The sequence below is a fragment of the Tachypleus tridentatus genome, chromosome 10 (assembly GCF_004210375.1).
Source record: "Tachypleus tridentatus isolate NWPU-2018 chromosome 10, ASM421037v1, whole genome shotgun sequence".
Classification (NCBI taxonomy): domain Eukaryota; kingdom Metazoa; phylum Arthropoda; class Merostomata; order Xiphosura; family Limulidae; genus Tachypleus; species Tachypleus tridentatus.
The window spans coordinates 119,485,953-119,512,904 of NC_134834.1; the positions used below are offsets into that span (position 1 = coordinate 119,485,953).

The 26,952-nt window shown below is 34.8% G+C and overlaps 1 pseudogene across 1 annotated transcript in view; it reads left to right on the forward strand.

Annotated features, from left to right (window-relative positions):
- LOC143230175 (FHF complex subunit HOOK-interacting protein 1B-like) overlaps positions 1 to 24,899 on the forward strand; it is a 56,366-nt pseudogene extending 31,467 nt beyond the window's left edge. The window contains exons 9-14 of the transcript XR_013016273.1: positions 120 to 287; positions 2,706 to 2,785; positions 8,861 to 10,152; positions 13,286 to 13,472; positions 21,563 to 21,686; positions 22,673 to 24,899. The product of XR_013016273.1 is annotated as an FHF complex subunit HOOK-interacting protein 1B-like (transcript). The remainder of the gene's footprint in view (positions 1 to 119; positions 288 to 2,705; positions 2,786 to 8,860; positions 10,153 to 13,285; positions 13,473 to 21,562; positions 21,687 to 22,672) is intronic.
- The last annotated feature ends 2,053 nt before the right edge of the window (positions 24,900 to 26,952 follow it).

Here is a 26,952-nt window from a genome sequence, read left to right on the forward strand (position 1 = left end):
AGCAGAGAGCAAAGTCTAGGTTTTATCCTGACATTAAGCTTGAATATACTGCAGCTTTTTTTGTTGCTTCCTTTACATGTTAAAGTAAGATATGAACCACATTCTTACTTTCTACACAGACATCCCTTGAAGATGTGATAGCTGCTACAGCATACATAGAACTTTTCTTACGTACTGTCACAGAGCCAGACCTCTTACAAGTCTTCCTAAAATTTCTTCTCACAGCAAGTTTCGAAAGCCATAGAATCTTGGATACATTGATTAGCAGGATAGAAGCCAAGTCCACTGTAAGTTTTTAATAAAGCCATAGAATATTGGATGTCGTAATTAGCAGGATAGATGTTAAATGTACTGTAAGTTTGTAATAAAGCCATATTACAAGAAGATTGAGGGGTCCAACCATAACACACCACTTTTACCTTGAATTCCTATAGATGGACAGTCTTGGAGTGCCCCTTCCCCCCAAGATCAATCAGCTAGTCCATTTGGGCCAGAGTCAACTGAATGCCAGCATAGGAAGTTCTCAACAGTTGTAGTGGACATTATATCTGATACTGATATTTGGATATAGAGCTCCTAAAACCATGGCGTCACTGCAGTGACCTTATATGGCACTGTAGTGTGTCCCCTCGTAGGGCTACATGGTGGATGGAGACAGTGGGCACTGAAATATTCTTTTTTTATTATGAATATCCCTCAAATAAATGAACTAAACAAGCATGACAGCATAGAGAAGAATCTGACTACTGGCAAATGACCACACATTGATGACTCTGTACGGTCAAGCTCACAACTTGAATCTGTACCGCGATTTTTAATTATACATTCTTTAACTGAAAAACCTTTAGGGTAGATATCTCCATTTTTTATTCAGAAAGGCTTGCTGGCTCACCTAAATTGGTAAAAAAATTACGGTCTGGGGACATTTTAGTGAAAACAGCTTCATCACAACATTTCAAACTCCTCTTGAAGTAGAAGGCCATTCGGGATATACCCAATGAGGTTACTTCTCATTCTACTTCACAGGTTTTACCAGCCAAGGTGTTACAGCTGTGCACCAAATTTTTACTCTCAGAGACAGGATCATGGAGCCAACAAATGTTCTAATATTAACATTTACAACATTGCGACTCCTCCTACCACAATCAAGGCAGGATATCTGAATTGTAAGGTACAGCCTTATATTTCTAAATCTGTAAGATGTTTTCACTGTCAATGATTTGGTCACTTGAAAACATCTTGCCGAAGTTCCTTAACATGTGCTCGTTGTGCTGGTAGAGACCATGATTCTTTTTAATACCAACTAGAACCACATTGTGTTAACTGTAATGGTCAACATCCTTCCTATATTACTTCTTGCCCAAAATGGGTGGAAGAGAAAGAACTACATCTCAAAACAGTTCACAGTATTACTTATCCAGAGGATCAGAAATTACTATTTTCAATTCCATCTCGGACTTACGCTGCCATAATCCATTCCACTACTATAATAGGAGTCCAGACAGACCTTTCTGTGCCTCCTAAGAAATGGAAATATGTACTTGCCCTTTTATCTCTTCATTGAATAATCTTGAAAATATTTTCTTTGAGTTATATGCACAATTTCAAGCTCTTACATTTGCACTAATATGTTTATTTTTTAGATTTTATCTTCCTTTCCAGTTCTTTATCTTACTGGTTATTTCTACACCCTTTGTCCCTCCTCCTCTCGTGGGTGATATAATGTTATGATTGGCAAACAGTCAGTATGAGCCTGCAGTATAATGTTTCCTTTTTCTATAACTCATGACCAGTGAAGTTGCACTTGGAAATCTCATTACCAGCAAAGTTACACGTGGAAAACTCGTGACCAGCAAAGTTACATGTGGAAAGTTTTAAATAATACATAATTATTTAAATAATAAATGTGAGACCTGTGTGCAGTTTAACTGTCCATTGGACTAATATGTATAAGGACAGAAAAAAACAGCCAAACTGGAGATTGTAGAGTGGAATTTGCTTGTCAGTTGAAAAATCTATTACTTATTTGTCTTCTAGCCTGGAGAGACTAACGGAAGTCTGCTCTTTCTGTTGCTTATAAGTACTCTATTCCACGTTACAAAAGACTGTTGCTATGCAACAGATTTCTCTGGAATGCAAGCGAAACTTCTAGTGGTGGGGGATATCACCATTGTTTGGAATTCTAGCCATGTTTTAATATAAAATTAATGTTGGGAATTTGAACTTGTATGCATAAAAGCACACCTACACTGTTGTAGAAGTACTGATAGTAAGCTGTAGAGAAAAATAAAAAACAAACCTGAGACATTTCAATTCCACTTAGATTATGTGACACCAAAGTGAAGATTATTTCTTTGTCTCAGATGTTTGTTTTAAGTGTATAACAGTTGCATGATCTGTGTTATATGTTATATTTAAACAAGCTTAATTTGTATTAGCAGACATTCTTCTAGTTTACTTCTGGTGGTGTAACAGTTTCATGATCTGTGTTATATGTTATATTTAAACAAACTTCATTTCTGTCTCAGCAAATGGTAAAGACCACTGCCGTAGTATACAGGTGTTCTTTCAGGTTATGCCACAAAGGTGATGTCTTTCTTTATTCAGTTAAGATTTTTTACAATGATAAGTTTTATTGATTTTATTTGTATTGTAGCAAATGTATCTGATAAAATTAATCTTTAATTTTTATATATTATTTGCAGCTGTGTGTGGTAACATTAACCCTCTTTAGAACTCTTGTGGGTATAAACTGTGAAGACGTGATGTTGGAACTGATATTTAGGTAAGATGCAAAAGCATAACAAGACTTTCTGTTTACTAAGAAACTTGTTTTATTGTTGAAATTTTCTTACTTCTAAGTATAGTCACTTGTGCAATGAACAAAAATTACAACACTGAAGACAAAACAGTTTCTGGCAAGTTTATTTACTCCTGTTTTGAGACATTGCACATTCTCTGGTAGTTTTGAAAGTTGAATCATTTGGAGATTGAAGAAAAAGTATTTTATTTGTGTCAGGGTTATCTTGCATTTGTGACTTACATTTGATTACACAAAGTTCACTTCCAGTTTGTTTTTATAACTTGTGTTCTGAAGTTTAGCTTGACACCCACAGTTTGTTATTTTAACTTGTGTTCTAAAGGTTATCCCCTCAGTGTGGATTCATGTGCATGTGAGGGGGCCTCCCAGAGAAAATTCTATACTTTCAGTTTACCTCCTCTGTGTTCTAAACGTCCACCCACATTTTCCGTGCGTGGCAACCCGTGAAGATCCTGGTGGTTGAGGGGTCCAACCCAAACACACTACTTTGGCCTTGAATTCCTGTAGATGGGCAGCCTTGAATACCCCAGGGTCAGTCAGCTGATCCACTTGGGCTAGGGTCAAACAAGTTCCAGTGTTTGATGTTCTCAGAAGGTGTTGTGAACATTGTATCTGATGCTGGATGTTTGGGTATAGTGCTCACAAAACCCTGGCATTGCTGCAATGTCTTTGTTTGGCACTGTAGTGCATTCCCTCCTTGGGCTCTATGGTGGGTGGGGTCAGTAGGCACCAAAATATTCTTTCTTTATTATGGATCCTCCCAATCAAAAATAAAATAATAAAAAACATACCACTGGTAATCGACCAGGTCTTGAAGATTCTGAACAGCAATCTTCAACACCTGTACCTCATTTTCTGATATTACATTCTTTATCAGACAAATCTTCAGGGCAGATGTCTCCCTTTCTTTTTATTCAGAAGGGACTAAACAGACTTGCTGGCTCTCCTAAGTCAGCCAAGATGCTATATTCTGGTGACATATTGGTGGAAACATCCACTCCTAAACACAGTGAATTCCTCTTGCATTCAAAGACCATTGGGGATATTCCCATTAAGGTTACTCCCCATGCTACTTTGAATTTATTACAAGGAGTTATTGTTGAGAGAGATTTGAAGAACGTCCCTGTGTTGGTGATCCTCACTGGTTTCTGCTGTGAGGTGCATCTCCATTCACAATGATGGAATTATGATGCTAACCAATGTCCTAATTTGATTTGATGTTTACATCACAATGTCCAGTTGCCACCATCAGGGCAGGTTATCTAAATTGTAAAGTGCAATCATATAATCCAAACCCTCGGATATTTCAAATGTCAGCAGTTTGGTCACTCGGATACATTGTGTAATGGTTCCTTGACGTGTGCTTGTTGTGGTGGCAAGGACCTTGATGCCAACTAGTGCAGAATGGACCTTCATTGTGCTAAATGTGGTGGCTCTCACTCATCTTACATTCATTCATGCTCTAGGTGGATGAAGGAAAAAGAGATACAGCATTTAAAAATGGTTCACAACATTTCTTACCCTGAGGCTTGTAAGTTACTGTCCACCACTTCATCTTGGATGTATGCTACTGTACTTCATTCCACTGCTACAGTGGGAGTGCAGACATATCTCTCCGTATCTCTGAGGGAGTTGTTTTCAAAATGTGTGAAGAAGCTTTTGCCCTCCATGGTTAAGAGAGTTGACAAATCAACATCAACACTTAACTATCCCCACCATTCCTTCCAATAGTTCCCCCAGATCCATTTCCTTTGGCTCAAGCTTCTGGCATTTCCTTGGGACCATCTTCTTTGGCCCTGATATACAGAACTATTATTTGTTCATGGCCTCAGTCTTTTGAATCTTTATGTACTGATAGAGACCTGCTCATTCAACCCAAAGGAAAATCAATGGAGGTCAGTAGGCTTTCTAGTGCAGAGAAACAATGTGGTCAAAAACAGACGGGCTTTTCCATTCAGTTCTCATTCACATAAGTAAAAATGGCCACTTTAATACACTGGAACTGTCGAGGTTTCCATTCTGATTTGGATGACATCAAAGCACTGATTGATTATTACCATCCTGTGTGTCTTTCCTTGCAGGAAACATTTCTGTAACCTGCTAATACAGTCACCTTTTGGCAGTTTTCTTTGTACAGAAATGGCAGATTGTGTGATGGATGAGTGCATGGTGGGGTGACACTGCTGGTTGATCAGCATGTAACCACCCTATTTTTACCACTTGATACACCCTTGGAAGCTGTAGCCATCTGTGTTTTCTTGGGTTGTGTTATCACTGTTTGTTCTCTCTACCTATCCCCTGAAAAGACCAATGATTAGTCAGACCTTGATGTTCTCATTGAACATGTGTGATTTCCTTTTTTAATTCTGGAGTACTTTAATGGACCTAATCCCCTCTGGGGTGATGCTGATATTGATAGGAGGAGTTGTTCTGTAAAGCTTATGCTCTCAGATCACAACCTGTCTTTCTTCGATACTGGTACTTATTTTTCATGCACCTAGTTAGTCTTTTACTGCTATTGACCTCTCAATTTGCTCTCCTTCACTATTCTCCCACTTTTTGTAGAGGGTTGACAGTAACCCACAAGGCAGTGATCATTTTCCTGTCATTTTGAGAGACTGGCTGTAGTCGATGCCACCCGACCCATGTGCCCTGGTGGAAGCTGGACCAAGCCAACTGTCCCTTTTTTGCTGCAATCTCAGAAATTGATCCTGCAAATGTAGTAAAGCATTGATAGACAACTGTGTGGCAGCAGTAACTGAGTATATTCTCCACACAGTTGCTCAATATGTTCTTAAAACCTTGACACGTTTCTCACCGTATCCTCGTTAATGGTGAAATCATGCTTGCCACATAGCACAGAAGGCTCAAAAACTGGCCTGGGATACCTTTTATAGATATCTCACACTTTAAAACAGCATTACGTTTGAGCTGGTTCATGCACGTGCTTGGCAGATAAGATGTCAAAGCCAGAAGGAATCTTGGTTTTAGTTTAAAACTAGCATCTCTTCTAACACCATTTTGAAAGTCATATGGGGCAAGATTTGGAAGGTCGGTGGGCACTATACTTCTGTCTCCCCTTTTGGTCTTGCTCTCCAATGGCCAGGACGTTGCTGATGTCCAGAGCATTGCAGATACTCTTGGCGAAAGCTTTTCTTGTGCATGTGACACTTTGGCCTTATCCCCCATCTTCTTAGCCATCAAGACTTGGGAAGAGTGATTATTTCTTTCCTCTCAGGCTGATCGTCTTCATGAGTATAATCACCCCTTTCAACTGGTGGAATGCAAGCTTGCTCTTTATTGGTCTGGCAGTACATCACTCAGACCTGATGATATTCACTACGAATGCTTCACTATCTCTCTTACTATACTTTTGGTTGTTTTTAACCAGATCTGACAGGAGAATGTTTTTCCTTATGCTTGGTGCTATGCAATTGTCCTTTCTTTTTCTAAGTTTGGGAAGGATCCTAAAATTCCTTTAAACTACTATCTGATTGCTTTGATGAGCAGTCTCTGTAAGATCTTAGAGGATGGTTAATGCTTGTCTTGTTTGGCTCCTCGAATTAACCAACCTCCTCTTGCTCTCCCAGTGTGGGTTCTGACGACAGCTCCACCATTTACCACCTGATTTGGCTTTAAATGTCAATTAGGGAAGCCTTTCTCGAGCATTAACATCTTGTTTCTGTATTTTTTTACTTTGAAAAAGCATATAGTACTACATGGAGATATGGCATTATGTGAGATCTCCACTCATACAGATTGCTTTGGCATTTGCCCATTTTTATTAAACATGTTTTAATAGATTGGTGATTCCAAGTTCGTGTGGGTTTCACACATTCTTGTTCTTTCTCACAGAAACTTGGAGTCCCTCAGTGCTGTATCTTAAGTGTCATACTTTTCATTATAAAGATTAATGCCATCAGCAGACAACTCCCCAAGTGGTCTCTTTGTCGATGACTTCAACATCTCATATCAGTTGTTGAGCATGAGGTTTATAGAGCAGCAGCTACAGACTGCCTTCAGTCATTTACTGAAGTGGACCACAGCAAACAGTTTTACCTTTTCTTGTTTTCTGTAAAACTATTTGTATGCACTTCTATCACCAACGAGGCACTCATCCTGATCCCAAGCTCCATCTCGGAGATGTTTTGCTTCCTGTGGTCCCTGAGAGAAAGTTCTTGTAACTTATCTTTGTCTGTAAGTTGACCTTTACTCCACACATCAAACAGCTACATGTCAAGTGTACAAGGGCACCAAACATCCTCCTTGACCTCTCTTCCATCTCTTGGGAAGCAAATCAATGTTCTGTGCTAAAAATCTATTGTGCCATTATTAGATTGAAACTGGTCTATGGCTCTGCCAGGATTTCGATCTTGAAGATGTTGGACCATGTTCACCATCAGGGGCTTTGGCTCTCCACAGGGATTTTCTACATTTCTCCAATCCATAACTTGTACACTAATTCTTGTGAACCACCTCTACACCTCTGCAGTTTGTAAGACTTTGATCCTTACCACAGCATCCCACCTGTTGTTGTGGTTTCCTTTCTCATTGGGCCATGCTTTTTCAGAATGATTGGTTCCACCTTTGTTCCTTTTGACCCTTGTATTCAGGCCCAGACTGCTGAATTGGGTCTGTCCTTAGATGATGTTACTGTCTCCACTGGTCAGCCTATCCCACCATGGCTTATTACCATCCCCAAATGTGACCTTTCTTTGAGTCATCTGAAGAAAGTGGATACTTCTGATTGGAAGTATGATATTCTATTTGCTGAACATCTTTTGAACCATCCTACCATTCCTATTTATACAGATGGTTCAAAATCAGGTGACTGTGTGGGCTCTGCCATGGTTTGTTGTGCACAGAATCCTCTCCACAGCTTCTGTGTTTACTGCTGAACTGTACACCATTTCTCTTACCCTGGATTACATAAAGCTAAGCAGTACTCAAACTGCACTATTTATACAGATATTCAAAACTGACTGACCCATTTCTCTTTGTTATCCATTTCTATCCAGTTCTTTTGGATACTGGGCCACTTTTGATATTCATGGGAACAAGCTTGCTGACACCACAGCTAAGCCTGTTTTCTCTGGTGCTATCATGGCTGTGCCTGTACCATACACATGGAGTACGATCCTATGTTCAAGGCTTGGCTCTGCGTCAGTTGGTAGTCAACTTGGAGTGAGCAACATGATAACAAGCTCTTCCAAATAAAACTTTTTATTGAACTTCGGCCATTTTAATTTCAACCATGTTAACTCGATACACCCCAACATTACATTCATCTGTGATCAGTAAAAACTAACCAAACAGCATTTCTTAACTACAAGGTAACTAGAACCGATACACAACTCAAAACAGAAATCCACAGAAAATTCACCCATACTGGATTATACATTCCCTGGGACTCATCACATGAAACAAAACAAAAACTCAACATATTAAGAAACCAAATTTAACACAGCCACAAAACTATGCTCACCTGATAAAATTAATGATGAAATCAACAAAATAAAACAACGCTTCACCAACATCAACAAATTTTCTCAAAAAACTGTGGAAAAAATTATATACACACACCTACACTAAGAACAGTAAATCCCAAAATACAACAAACTACAAAACCTTATGCTAATTAACCTAATATCCATCTGCAATGCCACCTACAATCTTGTACACATTTATATACTCATCCCCAAGACATTTGTCCAGCAACTATCTGTTGCAAATGCTCTGTTAACCTGAAGATGATCTAGAAAGGATGAAACATTGTTTTATACCTTATCAGTAAAAGTGTTAATACCCATACCAGCCGTTCTGAGATACATTTATATTTCAAGTGGGTTTCTCATCATCAAGAAGGGCAAAATTATTTAACTCAGTGACTTGTCAGTTATTTAACACACTCAGTGACTTGCTGGAAAAGAAAAGTGAACATACAATGCACATATATGCAGAATGTATATGATCAGTATTCATGTATATATTAAAGTATAGTTCTGTTAATTAATACAAATGTTTTTTTGTTTTTTAAAGATACCTTCTTCCATGTAGTCATGTTATGGTAAGCCAGAAGAGCCGTATTCGAGATGTTGACATGTATTGTCAGTCTGCCGAAAAGCTGTTAGCCCTAGTCCCCACCCTCCCCACAGATACTCCAAGCACTGCTCAGAGTCCTATGCCTCAACTTTGCAAACAATCAGTTGTGGATAGATTACCTGTGGGGGGTAGTCTGCAAGTGAAGAACCGTCAGCGCACTACATCAGTGTCAAGCTTTGCTTTTGGAGAGTTGGATATCATTGATGAAAGTCAACAGAGGTCTCTCCAACGATCAGACTGTTTGGAAGAGTTTCAGACTTTTTATATGGACTACTTGCGTGATGCAGCCCAAGGTGTTCAAATGTGTGCTAAGGCTTGCCAAAACTGGTCTTTTCCTTACAATGGTCACTTTTTTGATAGAAGATGCAGGAAAGAGCTCAACACCAGTTGCAGGTGATGTGTTAAATAGCAACAGCTGCTCCACTACAGAAGTAAAGGTGGGAAAGTGTGATATAATATCTGATATTTCCTCCACAGATAGCCAAGGACATCATCTTGATACAGTAATTGAAGACATTGCTTCAGAAACTTGTAAAACTTTGGAATCTGAAAAAGAAAGTACTGTAGAAGAAACACCAAAGGAAAATATCTCTCCTGTGTTTTTAGAAACTATGAGTGATAGCGAAAACAAAACAAATTATTTGCCATTTTGTCAAGAAGAGGATGTTCTGTGGTCCATCCTGGACACATCCTCTTTAGCTGTCCAAGAAGAAGAGGAGGAGGTAACTGAATTAAATAAACATTTAAACATTTTGAATTCTTCAACGTTAGATCAGTGGAAAACTTCGGCACAAAGTGACAGCTCCGCTAGTGACTCTGGAATGTTTGAATCAAGAGAGAGTAATTATTCATCATTGAACACCGAGACTGAAGATATTTTATACAAAGAAGAAGAAGAAAAGCAGAAAAGTGTGGAGTCCAATTTACAAAGTATTAAATCTAAGTTCATCCTTTCTCTTTCCAAAATGGGTACAGAAACGTTGTTGAGACAGAAGTCAGCATCACCAAGCACACCCAGTGGCTTTGACTCATCAGTAGACCCCAACATAGGGCCCTTTTTGACAGTTTTGTTAAAGAAGGTGGGAACAATGATGGAAAATGATGTATACACCAATCTTCAGTTGACAGGCCTAATTTCTCGACTTGCAATCTACCCTCAACCTCTTTTGAGTTCTTTCTTATTGAGTCCGTCATTGGTGTTTCAACCTTCTGTAAAATCCTTATATCAGGTAAGATGTTAAGCCTTACTACAGTTACTGTATATTTGAAATTTACAAAATGGCATAAAAAGACTTGTTTTAACTTTAGAAACAAGGGTGATTTATTCCATGATTGAGGAAATTCACACACACAACATGCGCTATGTGTGTCATATACTGCATGCAGTGTATGAAGTGTGAAAGACTCAGTAACCATTGCAAGTCTGTTGTACACAAAACATCAGATATTTTATTAATGAGATCCCACTGTGAACTTATCTTTTCAGACCTCAGTGAAAGGTGACTTCCAAGCTAAGAATGAAATATTTCTTTAATCATACACCCTTCATATATCACTTACTTAAACCATGGAACTTTCTGAATTAACAATCTTCTGTTATTGATGTCTTGTTTTCTCTACCCTAACAGTAAATGTACCAAAACTATCAACATACAGTGAAATGAAAAAAAAAACTTGAGAGATATGAAATAAAAGTGAGAATAGCATTTTGCTTTCAATATGTTTCAGATTTTCCAATAAATTTCTCTTCGCAGTTCCAACAAGTAATTTTTTCATGTCCGTTTCTTTTAATCTTAGTTAGACATACAGTAGAAACATATTAACCATTCATTACAAGTAATAAGTCACAACAGGAAGACAACACTACCAGTTTCTCATACTTTGTCGATTCTTCACATGTGGACTACAACTGCCTTGAGAATACATTAGAACTCTATAACAATAATTAATGTAGTAAAGTATCCACACTGCCAAATAACCAAAACAAAACTTGAATATGAACAGATGTCAAAAAGAATGTAAGAAAACACTAGGTGGCCTCGTAAATCAACAATGTGCTAAAGTTATGTTCCCATGGGCCTATCAGATCAACAAAATATGTTGCTAGTGATGTTTCCATGGGCCTATCAAATCAACAAAATATGTTGCTAGTGATGTTTCCATGGGCCTATCAAATCAACAAAATATGTTGCTAGTGATGTTTCCATGGGCCTATCAAATCAACAAAATATGTTGCTAGTGATGTTCCCATGGGCCTATCAAATCAACAAAGCATGTTGCTAGTGATATTTCCATGGACCTATCAAATCAACAAAATATGTTGCTAGTGATGTTCCCATGGGCCTATCAAATCAACAAAATATGTTAGTGATGTTCCAATGGGCCTATCAAATCAACAGAATATGTTGCTAGTGATGTTTCCATGGGCCTATCAAATCAACAAAATATGTTGTTAGTGATGTTCCCATGGGCCTATCAAATCAACAAAATATGTTGTTAGTGATGTTCCCATGGGCCTATCAAATCAACAAAATATGTTGTTAGTGATGTTCCCATGGGCCTATCAAATCAACAAAATATGTTGCTAGTGATGTTCCCATGAGCCTATCAAATCAACAAAATATGTTGTTAGTGATGTTTCCATGGGCCTATCAAATCAACAGAATATGTTGCTAGTGATGTTCCCATGGGCCTATCAAATCAACAAAATATGTTGTTAGTGATGTTCCCATGGGCCTATCAAATCAACAAAATATGTTGTTAGTGATGTTCCCATGGGCCTATCAAATCAACAAAATATGTTGCTAGTGATGTTCCCATGAGCCTATCAAATCAACAAAATATGTTGTTAGTGATGTTTCCATGGGCCTATCAAATCAACAGAATATGTTGCTAGTGATGTTCCCATGGGCCTATCAAATCAACAAAATATGTTGCTAGTGATGTTCCCATTGGCCTATCAAATCAACAAAACATGTTGATTGTGATGTTCCCATGGGCCTATCAAATCAACAAAACATGTTGCTAGTGATGTTCCCATGGGCCTATCAAATCAACAAAACATGTTGCTAGTGATGTTCCCATGGGCCTATCAAATCAACAAAATATGTTGTTAGTGATGTTCCCATGGGCCTATCAAATCAACAGAATATGTTGCTAGAGATGTTCCCATGAGCCTATCAAATCAACAAAGTATGTTGCTAGTGATGTTTCCATGGGCCTATCAAATCAACAAAACATGTTGCTAGTGATGTTCCCATGGGCCTATCAAATCAACAAAACATGTTGCTAGTGATGTTTTCATGGGCCTATCAAATCAACAAAACATCTTGCTAGTGATGTTCCCATGGGCCTATCAAATCAACAAAGTATGTTGCTAGTGATGTTTCCATGGGCCTATCAAATCAACAAAATATGTTGTTAGTGATGTTCCCATTGGCCTATCAAATCAACAAAACATGTTGCTTGTGATGTTCCAATGGGCCTATCAAATCAACAAAACATGTTGCTAGTGATGTTCCCATGGGCCTATCAAATCAACAATATATGTTGTTAGTGATATTCCCATGGGCCTATCAAATCAACAGAATATGTTGCTAGTGATGTTTCCATGGGCCTATCAAATCAACAAAACATGTTGCTAGTGATGTTCCCATGGGCATATCAAATCAACAAAACATGTTGCTAGTGATGTTTCCATGGGCCTATCAAATCAACAAAACATCTTGCTGGTGATGTTCCCATGGGCCTATCAAATCAACAAAGTATGTTGCTAGTGATGTTTCCATGGGCCTATCAAATCAACAAAATATGTTGTTAGTGATGTTCCCATTGGCCTATCAAATCAACAAAACATGTTGCTTGTGATGTTCCAATGGGCCTATCAAATCAACAAAACATGTTGCTAGTGATGTTCCCATGGGCCTATCAAATCAACAATATATGTTGTTAGTGATATTCCCATGGGCCTATCAAATCAACAGAATATGTTGCTAGAGATGTTCCCATGGGCCTATCAAATCAACAAAACATGTTGAAAGTGATGTTCCCATGGACCTGACAGAATGTACTAAAGTGATGTTCCCATGGGCCTATCAAATCATCAGAACATGCTGAAAATATTATACTTCAATGCCATAAATGTGTGTGCTCAGTAACTAGATAAATGAAATGTCTTTTATGGAACTTGTAGAGTTGATGTGTCACCAAGTAAGCTGATGATACTTCGGCAGCTACCTTGAATGTACAGTTTAATTATCCACTAGATATTATTAACAAAACATTCTTAGAGATTTGTCATGTGTCTCCATCATGTAAACACATTTCATTTGCTAGCTAACTACTTTGATTTTCTTTCTGTAGGTCCTCAGTTCATTAAAACTGAAAGTGGAATCATATTTCTTTTCTTTGGGCAATTGTCGAGATCTTCTGCTGAATGGACATCAGTTTCTGATGGCTCGAGAGGAACGACTGTTAGGGGATGTACCCCCAAGATTGTTTAGAGGAACCAGCTACAGGAGGCATGGGAGTTTCTCTGAGACTCAAACAGGTATTTCAGTCCTACTAGGTTCCCTAACAGGTACTCCAGTGCTACTACGTTCCCTGACAGGTACTCCAGTGCTACTACGACAGGTACTCCAGTGCTACTGTGTTCCCTGACAGGTACTCCAGTGCTACTGTGTTCCCTGACAGGTATTGCAGTGCTACTGTGTTCCCTGAGGTACTGCTACTGTGTTCCCAGTACTGACAGGTACTCCAGTGCTACTGTGTTCCCTGACAGGTACTCCAGTGCTACTGTGTTCCCTGACAGGTACTCCAGTGCTACTGTGTTCCCTGACAGGTACTGCAGTACTACTGTGTTTCCTGACAGGTACTGCAGTACTACTGTGTTTCCTGACAGGTACTGCAGTACTACTACGTTCCCTGACAGGTACTCCAGTCCTGCTAGGTTCCCTATCAGCTTTTTTTTTTACTATCCATTTTGCAACAGGCAGATGTGCTTCATATCTATTTGCTGGGAAGGACAGTTGTACAATAAAACAAAGAAATCTTATAATATTTTGAGATAACTATCTTTTGCAGAAAGAGTCTTATTACTTTATGTATTGCTAATAAAAATGTTATTTATCTTTAGTAATTTACATTAAACTCAGTACGAGTGTAACATGATTTTTAAGTATAAAAATACTTTTCTTTATCTTATAGTTTTCACATTTCATTTTCGTAACCTCTAGAATGTCCTAAATGAATATGAAACGTTTTTGGTAAATAATTATATTTAATTTATCATTTTCTGCACCATATTACTAACACTAACTGTTATCATGAATTTACAGAGTAATGAAATTATTAAGAATCAGGAAATGGAAAGAGAATAAATTTCTTTAAAGGTTTTTGATTATATTAATAATTTCAGGTCTTTACATATAGTTAGTTTTTAATGTTTTATGTTCCTTTCTTGTCTCTTACTATATATTATTCACCTCCACACAAGTCAGTGGTGCTCTCAAGACATATTACAGTTTATTTGAGAAACATGCCCAACCAGAATGATATGTTGTTTAACAGTTATTATATTAATAATTTCAGGTCTTTACATATAGTTAGTTTTTAATGTTTTATGTTCCTTTCTTGTCTCTTACTATATATTATTCACCTCCACACAAGTCAGTGGTGCTCTCAAGACATATTACAGTTTATTTGAGAAACATGCCCAACCAGAATGATAGGTTGTTTAACAGTTATTATATTAATAATTTCAGGTCTTTACATATAGTTAGTTTTTAATGTTTTGTTTTCCTTTCTTCTCTCTTACTATATATTATTCACCTCCACACAAGTCAGTGGTGCTCTCAAGACATATTACAGTTTATTTGAGAAACATGCACAACCAGAATGATAGGTTGTTTAACAGTTATTGTATTAATAATTTCAGGTCTTTACATATAGTTAGTTTTTAATGTTTTATGTTCCTTTCTTGTCTCTTACTATATATTATTCACCTCCACACAAGTCAGTGGTGCTCTCAAGACATACTACAGTTTATTTGAGAAACATGCACAACCAGAATGATAGGTTGTTTAACAGTTATTATATTAATAATTTCAGGTCTTTACATATAGTTAGTTTTTAATGTTTTATGTTCCTTTCTTCTCTCTTACTATATATTATTCACCTCCACACAAGTCAGTGGTGCTCTCAAGACATATTACAGTTTATTTGAGAAACATGCACAACCAGAATGATAGGTTGTTTAACAGTTATTGTATTAATAATTTCAGGTCTCTACATATAGTTAGTTTTTAATGTTTTATGTTCCTTTCTTCTCTCTTACTATATATTATTCACCTCCACACAAGTCAGTGGTGCTCTCAAGACATACTACAGTTTATTTGAGAAACATGCACAACCAGAATGATAGGTTGTTTAACAGTTATTATATTAATAATTTCAGGTCTTTACATATAGTTAGTTTTTAATGTTTTATGTTCCTTTCTTCTCTCTTACTATATATTATTCACCTCCACACAAGTCAGTGGTGCTCTCAAGACATACTACAGTTTATTTGAGAAACATGCACAACCAGAATGATAGGTTGTTTAACAGTTATTATATTAATAATTTCAGGTCTTTACATATAGTTAGTTTTTAATGTTTTATGTTCCTTTCTTCTCTCTTACTATATATTATTCACCTCCACACAAGTCAGTGGTGCTCTCAAGACATACTACAGTTTATTTGAGAAACATGCACAACCAGAATGATAGGTTGTTTAACAGTTATTGTATTAATAATTTCAGGTCTTTACATATAGTTAGTTTTAATGTTTTATGTTCCTTTCTTCTCTCTTACTATATATTATTCACCTCCACACAAGTCAGTGGTGCTCTCAAGACATACTACAGTTTATTTGAGAAACATGCACAACCAGAATGATAGGTTGTTTAACAGTTATTATATTACTAATTTCAGGTCTTTACATATAGTTAGTTTTAATGTTTTGTTTTCCTTTCTTGTCTCTTACTATATATTATTCACCTCCACACAAGTCAGGAGTGCTCTCAAGACATATTACAGTTTATTTGAGAAACATGCACAACCAGAATGATAGGTTGTTTAACAGTTATTGTATTAATAATTTCAGGTCTTTACATATAGTTAGTTTTTAATGTTTTATGTTCCTTTCTTCTCTCTTACTATATATTATTCACCTCCACACAAGTCAGTGGTGCTCTCAAGACATATTACAGTTTATTTGAGAAACATGCACAACCAGAATGATAGGTTGTTTAACAGTTATTATATTAATAATTTCAGGTCTTTACATATAGTTAGTTTTTAATGTTTTATGTTCCTTTCTTCTCTCTTACTATATATTATTCACCTCCACACAAGTCAGTGGTGCTCTCAAGACATACTACAGTTTATTTGAGAAACATGCACAACCAGAATGATAGGTTGTTTAACAGTTATTGTATTAATAATTTCAGGTCTTTACATATAGTTAGTTTTTAATGTTTTGTTTTCCTTTCTTTCTCTTACTATATATTATTCACCTCCACACAAGTCAGTGGTGCTCTCAAGACATACTACAGATTATTTGAGAAACATGCACAACCAGAATGATAGGTTGTTTAACAGTTATTATATTAATAATTTCAGGTCTTTACGTATAGTTAGTTTTTAATGTTTTGTTTTCCTTTCTTCTCTCTTACTATATATTATTCACCTCCACACAAGTCAGTGGTGCTCTCAAGACATATTACAGTTTATTTGAGAAACATGCACAACCAGAATGATAGGTTGTTTAACAGTTATTATATTAATAATTTCAGGTCTTTACATATAGTTAGTTTTTAATGTTTTATGTTCCTTTCTTCTCTCTTACTATATATTATTCACCTCCACACAAGTCAGTGGTGCTCTCAAGACATATTACAGTTTATTTGAGAAACATGCGCAACCAGAATGATAGGTTGTTTAACAGTTATTGTATTAATAATTTCATGTCTTTACATATAGTTAGTTTTTAATGTTTTATTTTCCTTTCTTCTCTCTTACTATATATTATTCACCTCCACACAAGTCAGTGGTGCTCTCAAGACATATTACAGTTTATTTGAGAAACATGCACAACCAGAATGATAGGTTGTTTAACAGTTATTGTATTAATAATTTCAGGTCTTTACATATAGTTAGTTTTTAATGTTTTGTTTTCCTTTGTTCTCTCTTACTATATATTATTCACCTCCACACAAGTCAGTGGTGCTCTCAAGACATATTACAGTTTATTTGAGAAACATGCACAACCAGAATGATAGGTTGTTTAACAGTTATTATATTAATAATTTCAGGTCTTTACATATAGTTAGTTTTTAATGTTTTATGTTCCTTTCTTCTCTTTTACTATATATTAGTCACCTCCACACAAGTCAGGAGTGCCCTCAAGGCATACTACAGATTATTTGAGAAACATACACAACCCTCTGACAAAATATTTGCTCACTATCATTAGTTGTGAATGGACACAAAGTATGATGTTTATTTAAATAAAGTTTAAACCTTTTACTTGTACATTTTAAAATATTAATAACATAATTAACTACAATATAATACTAAGACCTAAATACAATTTAAACTGTATCTTGAACTATAGGTTAAAAACTACCATACGTGCTGAAGTTCATCAAGTAGCCAGACATACCATAGTCAATTTATATAACCCATGACAACAGCTGCATACTACTTGTAATGTAACCACTGTTAGATTATAGTGTAAAATGATCTCTTTCTAATGACTGTATACATGTGTGTGTTAACATCAACATGTAGGCTATAAAGGTCAAACAAATCTGTTGAAAGTGGGTGTGGCAACTGTCACAGGTTGAAACATTTTTCTTGTTTCATCCACATTCATGATAGAACTTTAACTGTACTTGTAGATTAAGTGGAAGTCTTATTGTCTGTACATACATCTACACAACAGGAATTATGTTAAAGATACAGAGCATCAAATAAGAGAAACTTTGTAGCTAGTGAGTCATGTGACAAGACATCTTAAGCTTTAAGTGGTTTTTGTTCGGTTTCTTTTGAAATGAGGACTTAAAACTGCTGTTAATTTCATTCTCTTGCATTGGTAGTAAATGTGTTTAATTAAATTTTGAATGTATCACAGTGACTTGCACAGAATGGTGTTTAGAGGAGTACTTGTGTCAAAACTATTAACATGTTTAACAACAATACAGTCTTTAATTTTACGTGATGGTTATACTTCTGACTGTATTTTTATTTAACCTTTGGCATAGAAATATGTACATAATATTTTATTATTAAATTCTCATTTATATTGAATCTAGAGGAAAAGGTTTTGCTTCGTATATCTTAAGTTTGTTTTCAATAAACTTGTATATCAAGAGGGTTGTTACATTGTATGATTACCTGGTATGCATGTAATACATTGTTTTACTTGTGTGTCATACCATAAAAATTTTCAAATCATCTCAGTTTTAATTTAGAAAATCCTATATCTGACCTAGGTCAAATGATAATTCGTTCCTGGATACTGTCCACTGTTATGAGATTCATTATTAGGTATTATGTACTGTAGTATGATCTAATTCTGGATACTATGTACTGTAGCGAGATCCGTTCCTGGATACTGTCTACTATAGTGGGATACATCTCTGGATACTGTGTACTGTAGCAGGATCCATTCCAGGATACTATGTACTGTAGCATGATCCATTCCAGGATACTATGTACTGTAGCAGGATCCATTCCAGGATACTATGTACTGTAGCAGGATCCATTCCAGGATAGTATGTACTCTTACAGGATCCATTCCAGGATACTGTGTACTCTTACAGGATCCATTCCAGGATACTGTGTACTGTAGCAGGATCCATTCCAGGATACTGTGTACTGTAGCAGGATCCATTCTAGGATACTGTGTACTGAAGCAGGATCCATTCTAGGATACTGTGTACTGTAGCAGGATCCGTTCTAGGATACTGTGTACTGTAGCAGGATCTATTCTAGGATACTATGTACTGTAACAGGATCCATTCCAGGATACTATGTACTGTAACAGGATCCATTCCAGGATACTATGTACTGTAGCAGGATCCATTCCAGGATACTATGTACTGTAGCAGGATCCATTCCAGGATACTATGTACTATAACAGGATCCATTCCAGGATACTGTGTACTGTAATAGTTGTGTCTGACTTTACTTTGTTTCTGAGGGCTGATGTACATTTATTTTAGGGAGCTAGGACCACTCGATTCTTACCATACAATTTTGTGTGTGATCAGATTCAGAGAAAAGGTAAATTGAGAAGACAAATTTTGTGTTCTGAGAAAAAAAATACATCTTGAAAATATTTCATCAAATTCTTGTCTGTGTTTTAAGCCTGTGTTTGTTACTGTTGGTTTTAGTATAGTTTATTTTTAACAAGCTTAAGTACTTCTCTTTTGTCTTGGTTATGGACTTAGAAAAATGTGAGTGCTTGTGGATGCTATGATAAATAACATGGACATTATTTATAACATTATTATTCCAGTATTCATTATTACCTTACCAAAGTTTTATGTAATATTAGTAACTTAACATGTGTACACTTAACATTTTCATGACAGGCTCTGTACAAAATACGAATTCAACTACACATTAAGTATTTGTCCCATAACTTTTGATACAGCATGCATATCTTCACAAAATTCAGTAGACTTTTAGTAAAGATTACAACTATTTTGTACACAAAAATACCAGGTTTTCGTTGAAATATTTTTACTAAAGAAACTAAAGAATTGTTTGTGAAAATATTGAGTCTGTTCCCTAACTAGTCTGAGTGCGAAGTGATTTTGTGTTAGGTTAAAAAGAACCATTTTTTGGCACAAAAATCTCATCTTTCTATGACTTTTGAACTTGGTTGTTGCTGGACATAGGTTACTAATCCTTTTAAAATTCTGCAAGTAGAGGATATCAAACAATTTTTTAGGTTTTAAATATGCAGTTGAATAACCAAAAACATCATTCCACAGAATTCCACTAAAATTTATTAAGCTTAGCAACTAAGAGGTATTTAGATTTTAAGAAATATGAAATTTTGAGCAGACCAAAGACACAACCTAACTTCTTGAAATCTGGGATTGAAAGAATGTATTAGCCTTTTCACAGATTAAAATGGTTGATAAAACCACTAGGGGGACATTCTAAGCTGTCAATTGGTTATTCACATGTCATGTATTGAAGTAAATGCATATAAGGGACCATTTATAAAAATAGAAAGAGATGAATTGGGCCACTGTGTTTGATTCAGTACATAAACCATATCTCAGGAAAATAAAGATAGGAGGTTCTTATTTTATATTCTAGCTTGTAAGTATTGGTAATCCGAGTTCCTAATGTATACAAAACTATAGATTTAGTATTTTGATATTGCAAATATCTAATCTTAAACAGTGCTATATTCAACATACTACATGACTCACTAAAATATATATATATATAAATATGTTAATATTTACTTTTAAATTAAAAAATTAACTCATAATTCAAACTTAAATATTATATATAATCTACCATTTGATGTCAAACTTATTGATACAAATTCATAAAATAATAGTTCAATAAAATTTTGAATGCAAGTCATCAAAGGCCATGATGACATAGCCTTTGACCCATGACCTGTTGCAAAAGGGTTAAAATGTGGTATACACTGTGTAATGGTCAGGGAGACTTTGTAGGAAGATATATCAGCCAGAGTGTGGTGGTAGAGGTTCTTTTTAACATACTTTCAACAGCTAGCTTTTAATGTCCTTTTGTAGTGTTTCACATGATTAATTAATAGACCATGGAAGTGTCTTACAGGCTTAAACTGAAAGGTCATGGGTCAAAGTAGGAAGCTGGTAAGACTTAAAAAGAGCCTCATATCAGTGTAATGGTTACTGTTCGATTATAAACTACATTTCAGGTTATATACTGTTGCAACAGTTGTGACCATTTTTGTCATTGCATTCCTCCATAGAAAGTACTGGTACATCTTATGTTATAGAAACTTAGAAAAACTTTATTTTATGGTGTAAGGATGTAGCACCATTTATGAATGCAGTTAATGTTAACTAAAGTTAACAGATGCCAATAAAAGCAATAATGAGGGGTTAAGGGTGTTGTGAATTAGTTATTAGCATATTTGTTATTCAAAATGTAATCCTACAAAGTTTGGTTGAGATTGACCCAATGACCTAGACAAATAGATTTTTGTGCTCTATTATATATAGATTGTATTTAAATATGGTTTTGTTAATTTTATCACAATAGATAGGTTTACCTTTTTGTTACTTTGTATTAGCCCACCAATTAATTGAACAGTTTTGATCTTTAGTTAATACAATAATTAGTTAATAAATCACTACACCTGCTCCTATGTCACTTAAGTCTTTGAACTTTGTGTTGTTGTCATAGATCAGGTACTTGTTTGTCCTCAACTTGAATTTTTGCTTTATAGGTGAGTAATACAAGCTTTTGTGTTGATGAAAACTGATGGTTTGTTATTATGAAAACTTAATGTTGTAAACATAAACTCTGTGAAAGATAATTATTATATATAACAGTAAGCTCTTCAATTGAATGTAGGAGAGCCTCGGCGACAAAAGTTCACTAATTTTCTCTTCAAACGAGGAAGTTTCTTTGGGGACAAAGTAAAAAAGGCATCCACCTCGGTGTTTCTGGAGTCCATTCCTGATAATCAAGGATACAGGTACGTAGATTAACTGTTTTATATTAGAGGCACCATCATATTTGTTAATTTGTTTTTAAGCTGTTCAGGTGATGAATGCATATAAGGGGAAACCTTCTGTACTGTAGTGTATCAAGAACTTTCCATACAGTAGAAATGTTAATACTGTTCTTACATTACCTGATTTAGTATTGTAACTGGTAAGGCTAGAAATGTAATACAGTCCATGGTAAATATTAGACAAGTTTTGTAATAATCTATAAATGCAGTACAGTCCATGGTGTATATTAGATAAGTTTTATAATCATCTATAAATGTAATACACTCCATGGTGTATATTAGATAAGTTTTATAATCATCTATAAATGTAATACAGTCTATTGTTTATATTGAGTAAGTTTTATAATCATCTATAAATGTACTACAGTCCATGATGTATATTAGATAACTTTTATAATTAATTTTAAGAATAGCTTGACTAAGTAATAAAAACTACAATAAATGCAAGATGGTAATTGATGAAACTAGGGAAAGTATTTTTTTTTATCTTCATCAGTGTCAACTGGTTTTCTAGCAAGAGAACTGGTCAACAACACCTGTGTGACCCTACAACTTCTTAAGGATGTAGGTGATCTGAAAGTATGTTTAGATTGAAGTGACTCAGTGATGTGTTGAAATTTATTTAATTTTGACAGATAACAATATAAAAAGTAGAATTGTTAAAAGTTACTTAATCTGTGTCCTGCATAATTTGAACACTTCATGTAAGCACTTCAATCTAAACAGAATTTGAACCACCTACATCTTTCAGGGAGTGGAAGTTGCAGGGTTACACAGATGTTGTTGACTAGTTTTCTTGCCAGAAGTGTTACAAACATATTAAAAGTCGTTTCTGTATTTCCAAATCTTCTAACACTTTTTCATTAGCTGTGGTTTTTTTCACTAACTTTAATTTAGTTGAACCAGAATAGTTCTGAAGAATTTACTTTTGCGGTGCTCTCTTTTAGGTTCTACAACAGAGTGACTCCAGAAAGTCCTGAAGGAAAGTTGGAATCTGTTCAAACAAAAAATGCCATCTTGTGTGCAATTGTCTTTGAAGAATTCTTAAAGGAGCTTTCTGCTATCAGCCAAGAACATGCTGTGCTTCAAGCAGATCCTGAGTTTTGGGACTGTCACTGGAAAGGCTGAAATATTGAATATTTTGTCCTTACTGGATGGTGAGAAAAATTAGCCACAAATGTTTACTGAAAATATTCAACAGTATAAGTAAATCTGCCTTGATAAGTGTTGCTACTTGAGCAGGTGGCATGAAACTGTCATAAGCAACTCATTAATTCAAGTTTGTAATGACTGAACTTGTTACGATTCAAGCAGAATGGTTAAAAATTTAAAGATGTTATTATTTAAATATTGACACAACACACTAAATATTTCAAATTATTATGATTTGTATATTGAAACCCAGTTGGAATAACTTAGTGTTATAATTTAGTGGTTAGTTAACACCCAAACAAAATGGTTTAAAATATTATTTACTTATTGAGACCCAAGTGGAATGGTTGAGATTTGAATGATTTTACCTATTGACAACCACACAGAGATTGGTTAAAAATGTTATTTGATTGTGTTTCTCACCAAGTATCATTGAAACTGTTAACCCTTTCTCTACAAGTGAGCACATTTCGAGTATCAAGGGCACACCTGTGCATCAAATTTCAAATTTTAAGTACAAAGGTTAATTCTAAGTCTGTTTACAAAATTTTTTACTCAAAAATGTTTTAAAATTGATATTTTATTATGCTGTAATATTTTGTTAGTGTAACTTGGGAAGAAAGCGTGAAGCCATTTTAATTTGGGAAGAAAGCGTGAAACCGTTTTAATTTGGGAAGAAAGCGTGAAACCGTTTTAATTTGGGAAGAAAGCATGAAACCTTTTCAATTTGGGAAGAAAGTGTTTTAAACATTTCTACACAGTTCTGTCATTTATTGAATGTTTTAGAATTTTCTGCTTATTCCAAAGTGTAGATTTTTTTATTTGCTACAAAACAAATTATCTCTTGAGAACACAATTAACGAAGTCTTTCTTTCTTTCTGATTAAATGTAACTCCTCTGGGAAAGAATTACACTATGTAATAACATTTTTACTTTTTCTTGTTCCTGGACAGAAAGTGTTATTTCTCAATTGTTTCTGCTTGAAGTAAATAGAAAAGACCTGTTTTTCTCTTCAAACTTTGCTTTTGTGGCCTAGGAGCATATAACGAAAACATGATAGGAGACTATATTTGGGGGCTGATATGTGAAAGTGATTTACATTACAGTCACAAATCTCGTAAAACTACTCACTTCTAAACATTTTTGTGTAACTGTAGTATAAATACATGTAAATTTTGATTCATATGTTGTTTTATTCAGACCTTATGTAAATGAAAATGTGCAAATTTGCCTGTTTCTGCATAGAAAATAGATTAATTTCTAAATTTCATTATCCAGGTCAGAAAAGCAAAGTTTGAAGGGAATAATGGTCATTTTCTGTACCTTTACAACATAAACAATTAAGAAATAACACATACTATCCAGGAACAAAATTTGTGTTACATAGTGTAATGAAATTAAACAGGAAGTTTAGAAATGTTTATTGTTTCTTTCTACATTATTTAAATTACAAAAAGGTTTTTGTATTAAATTTTATTTCTTTACAGTAATTTATTTCTTTGTCAAGACATCAAATAAATCTTGTTACATTTACAGATTACAGTAGAAACTGTAAGATATTCTGTTATATTTGTTTAAAATGATTTAATTATATAATAAGACGTCAAGAAAACTTTGTTACAATTAGAGATGACAGTAGAAACTGTAAAATATCAGTGACTCATATCCTTATTTATTGAGTATTAAGTTTATTAGATTCACACATAAATAATAAAAAAAAAACATAACTGATTGCAAACAAAGTGTACTTGTTAGACATAAATTGATTTCTACTACCAAAAATATGGTTAGCAAAAATAATGTTACTTTACCTATTTGACACTATTTTGAAAGGTTAGGTCTTGGATTGCTGATACATTTTGTCAGTTTTTAGAGCCAAAAATGGTAACTTTTGTAGTTGTCAAAATAAAATATCAAACAAAATATGTAAATAAATTCAATAAAGTTGAAAGTGATTTGATAAATAAAATATATCATTTTGATCAGTAATAAAAATTAACTTCAATTTTTCAAAGAAAGAAACATTTTTGTTTAATAAAAAGTGTCTCACACCAAAAGTTTTGGAATCTCATAACATAAAAAATTGTATAAAAACTAACTCAAATTATATGAACTTCCTTTGATAGATTGTTGAGGCAGAGTATTCGTTATGAAACTTTGTAGAATGGAAGACAACTGCCTGTTGTGGGGACACAAGTGTAAAGGATGATGTTTCAAAAGTCTTCTGCCTTTCATCTTCAGAAGACAGAGGAAGACTTTTGAAACTTTGTCCTCTACACTTGTGTCCCCACAACAGGCAGTTCTCGTCCATTCTACAAAGTTTCATATATGAACTTTACTGAGCCATGACTATATATTTAGTATCTTTGTCTTAAATTTCATGCTTTGTAAATAAATAATTCCAGAAGAAGAAGGAAAATCATTTAGGGATATTTAGTGACACCCATCATATAGAGGAAGGGTTATCATTCACTTGGAGTAGTTGAAACATGTTTATTACATTTATAATGTAACACCTGCTTGGCAGGGTTGAAACTGTAATAGTGTATCTGTTCACACACATGCAGTATAGTTGGAATTGTAATAATTATCTGTTGACAAACATGTGGTGCAGTTGAAACTGTAATTATTATCTGTTGACAAACATCTGGTGTCTTTGAAACTGTAATAATTATCTATTAAAAAACTTAGTGTGGTTGAAACTAATTAGTATCCATTGACAAACATTTGGTGTGGTTGAAACTGTAATAATAATTATCTGTTGACAAACATTTGGTGTGGTTGAAACTGTAATAATTATCTGTTGACAAACATTTGGTGTAGTTGAAACTGTAATAATTATCTGTTGACATGCATCTGGTACAGTTGAAACTGTAATAATTATCTGTTGACAAACATCTGGTGCAGTTGAAACTGTAATAATTATCTGTTGACAAACATCTGGTGCAGTTGAAACTGTAATAATTATGTTGACAAACAGCTGGTGCAGTTGAAACTGTAATAATTATCTGTTGACAAACATCTGGTGCAGTTGAAACTGTAATAATTATCTGTTGACATGCATCTGGTGCAGCTGAAACTGTAATAATTATATGTTGACAAACATGTAGTGTGGTTGAAACTAATTATTGTCCATTGGCAAGCAGCTGGTGCAGTTGAAACTGTAATACTTATCTGTTGACAAACATGTTGTGTTATTGAAACTGTAATTATTATCGACTGACAAACATCTAGTGTGGTTGAAACTATAATAATTATCTGTTGACAAATATCTGGTGTATTTTAAACTGTAATAATTATCTGTTGACATACATGTAATGTGATTGAAACTGTAATTATTATTTATTGACAAATATCTGGTGTGGTTGAAACTGTAATTATTATCCATTGACAAACAACTGGTGTGGTTGAAACTAATTATTATCCATTGACAAACAACTGGTGTGGTTGAAACTGTAATTATTATCCATTGACAAACAACTGGTATGGTTGAAACTATAATAATTATGTTGACAAACAGCTGGTGCAGTTGAAACTGTAATAATTATCTGTTGAAAAACATTAGTGTGGTTGAAACTGTAATTGTCTAACATCTGGTGTGGTTGAAACTAATAATTCAGTTGGCACTTGGTTACAGTAGCTGAAATTGATAGTTTATTATTTGATAATTGTGTAACATACTGGTGATTGCAGCTTAATTAATATTAGCTAATATTATCTTGTTTGCTGTTGTATGATGAATATTATAATAGTTTTTCATTTATTGTTAATATGACACTCTTTGTTAGACTGTGTTGTTGTTATTTTCAGATCTGGTTTTCTGCTGTACCAATAGATCTAAAGCCAACAGTTCAAATGTATTTACTTCAAGTGACACATAAGAGCATCATATTGTGTTGTGTTTTGGAAACAAGTTTATTTTAGAGAATATTGAAAGCCATTATGCATGTTGAACAGTATAACCATGACAGATGCTCTTCAGAATAAAAATGAAATTATTGAAAGTATATTATAAGTCAGGTGTAGTTTGTTTATGCTGATTTTGACTGATGAAGGTTGTTATTCACACATTCCT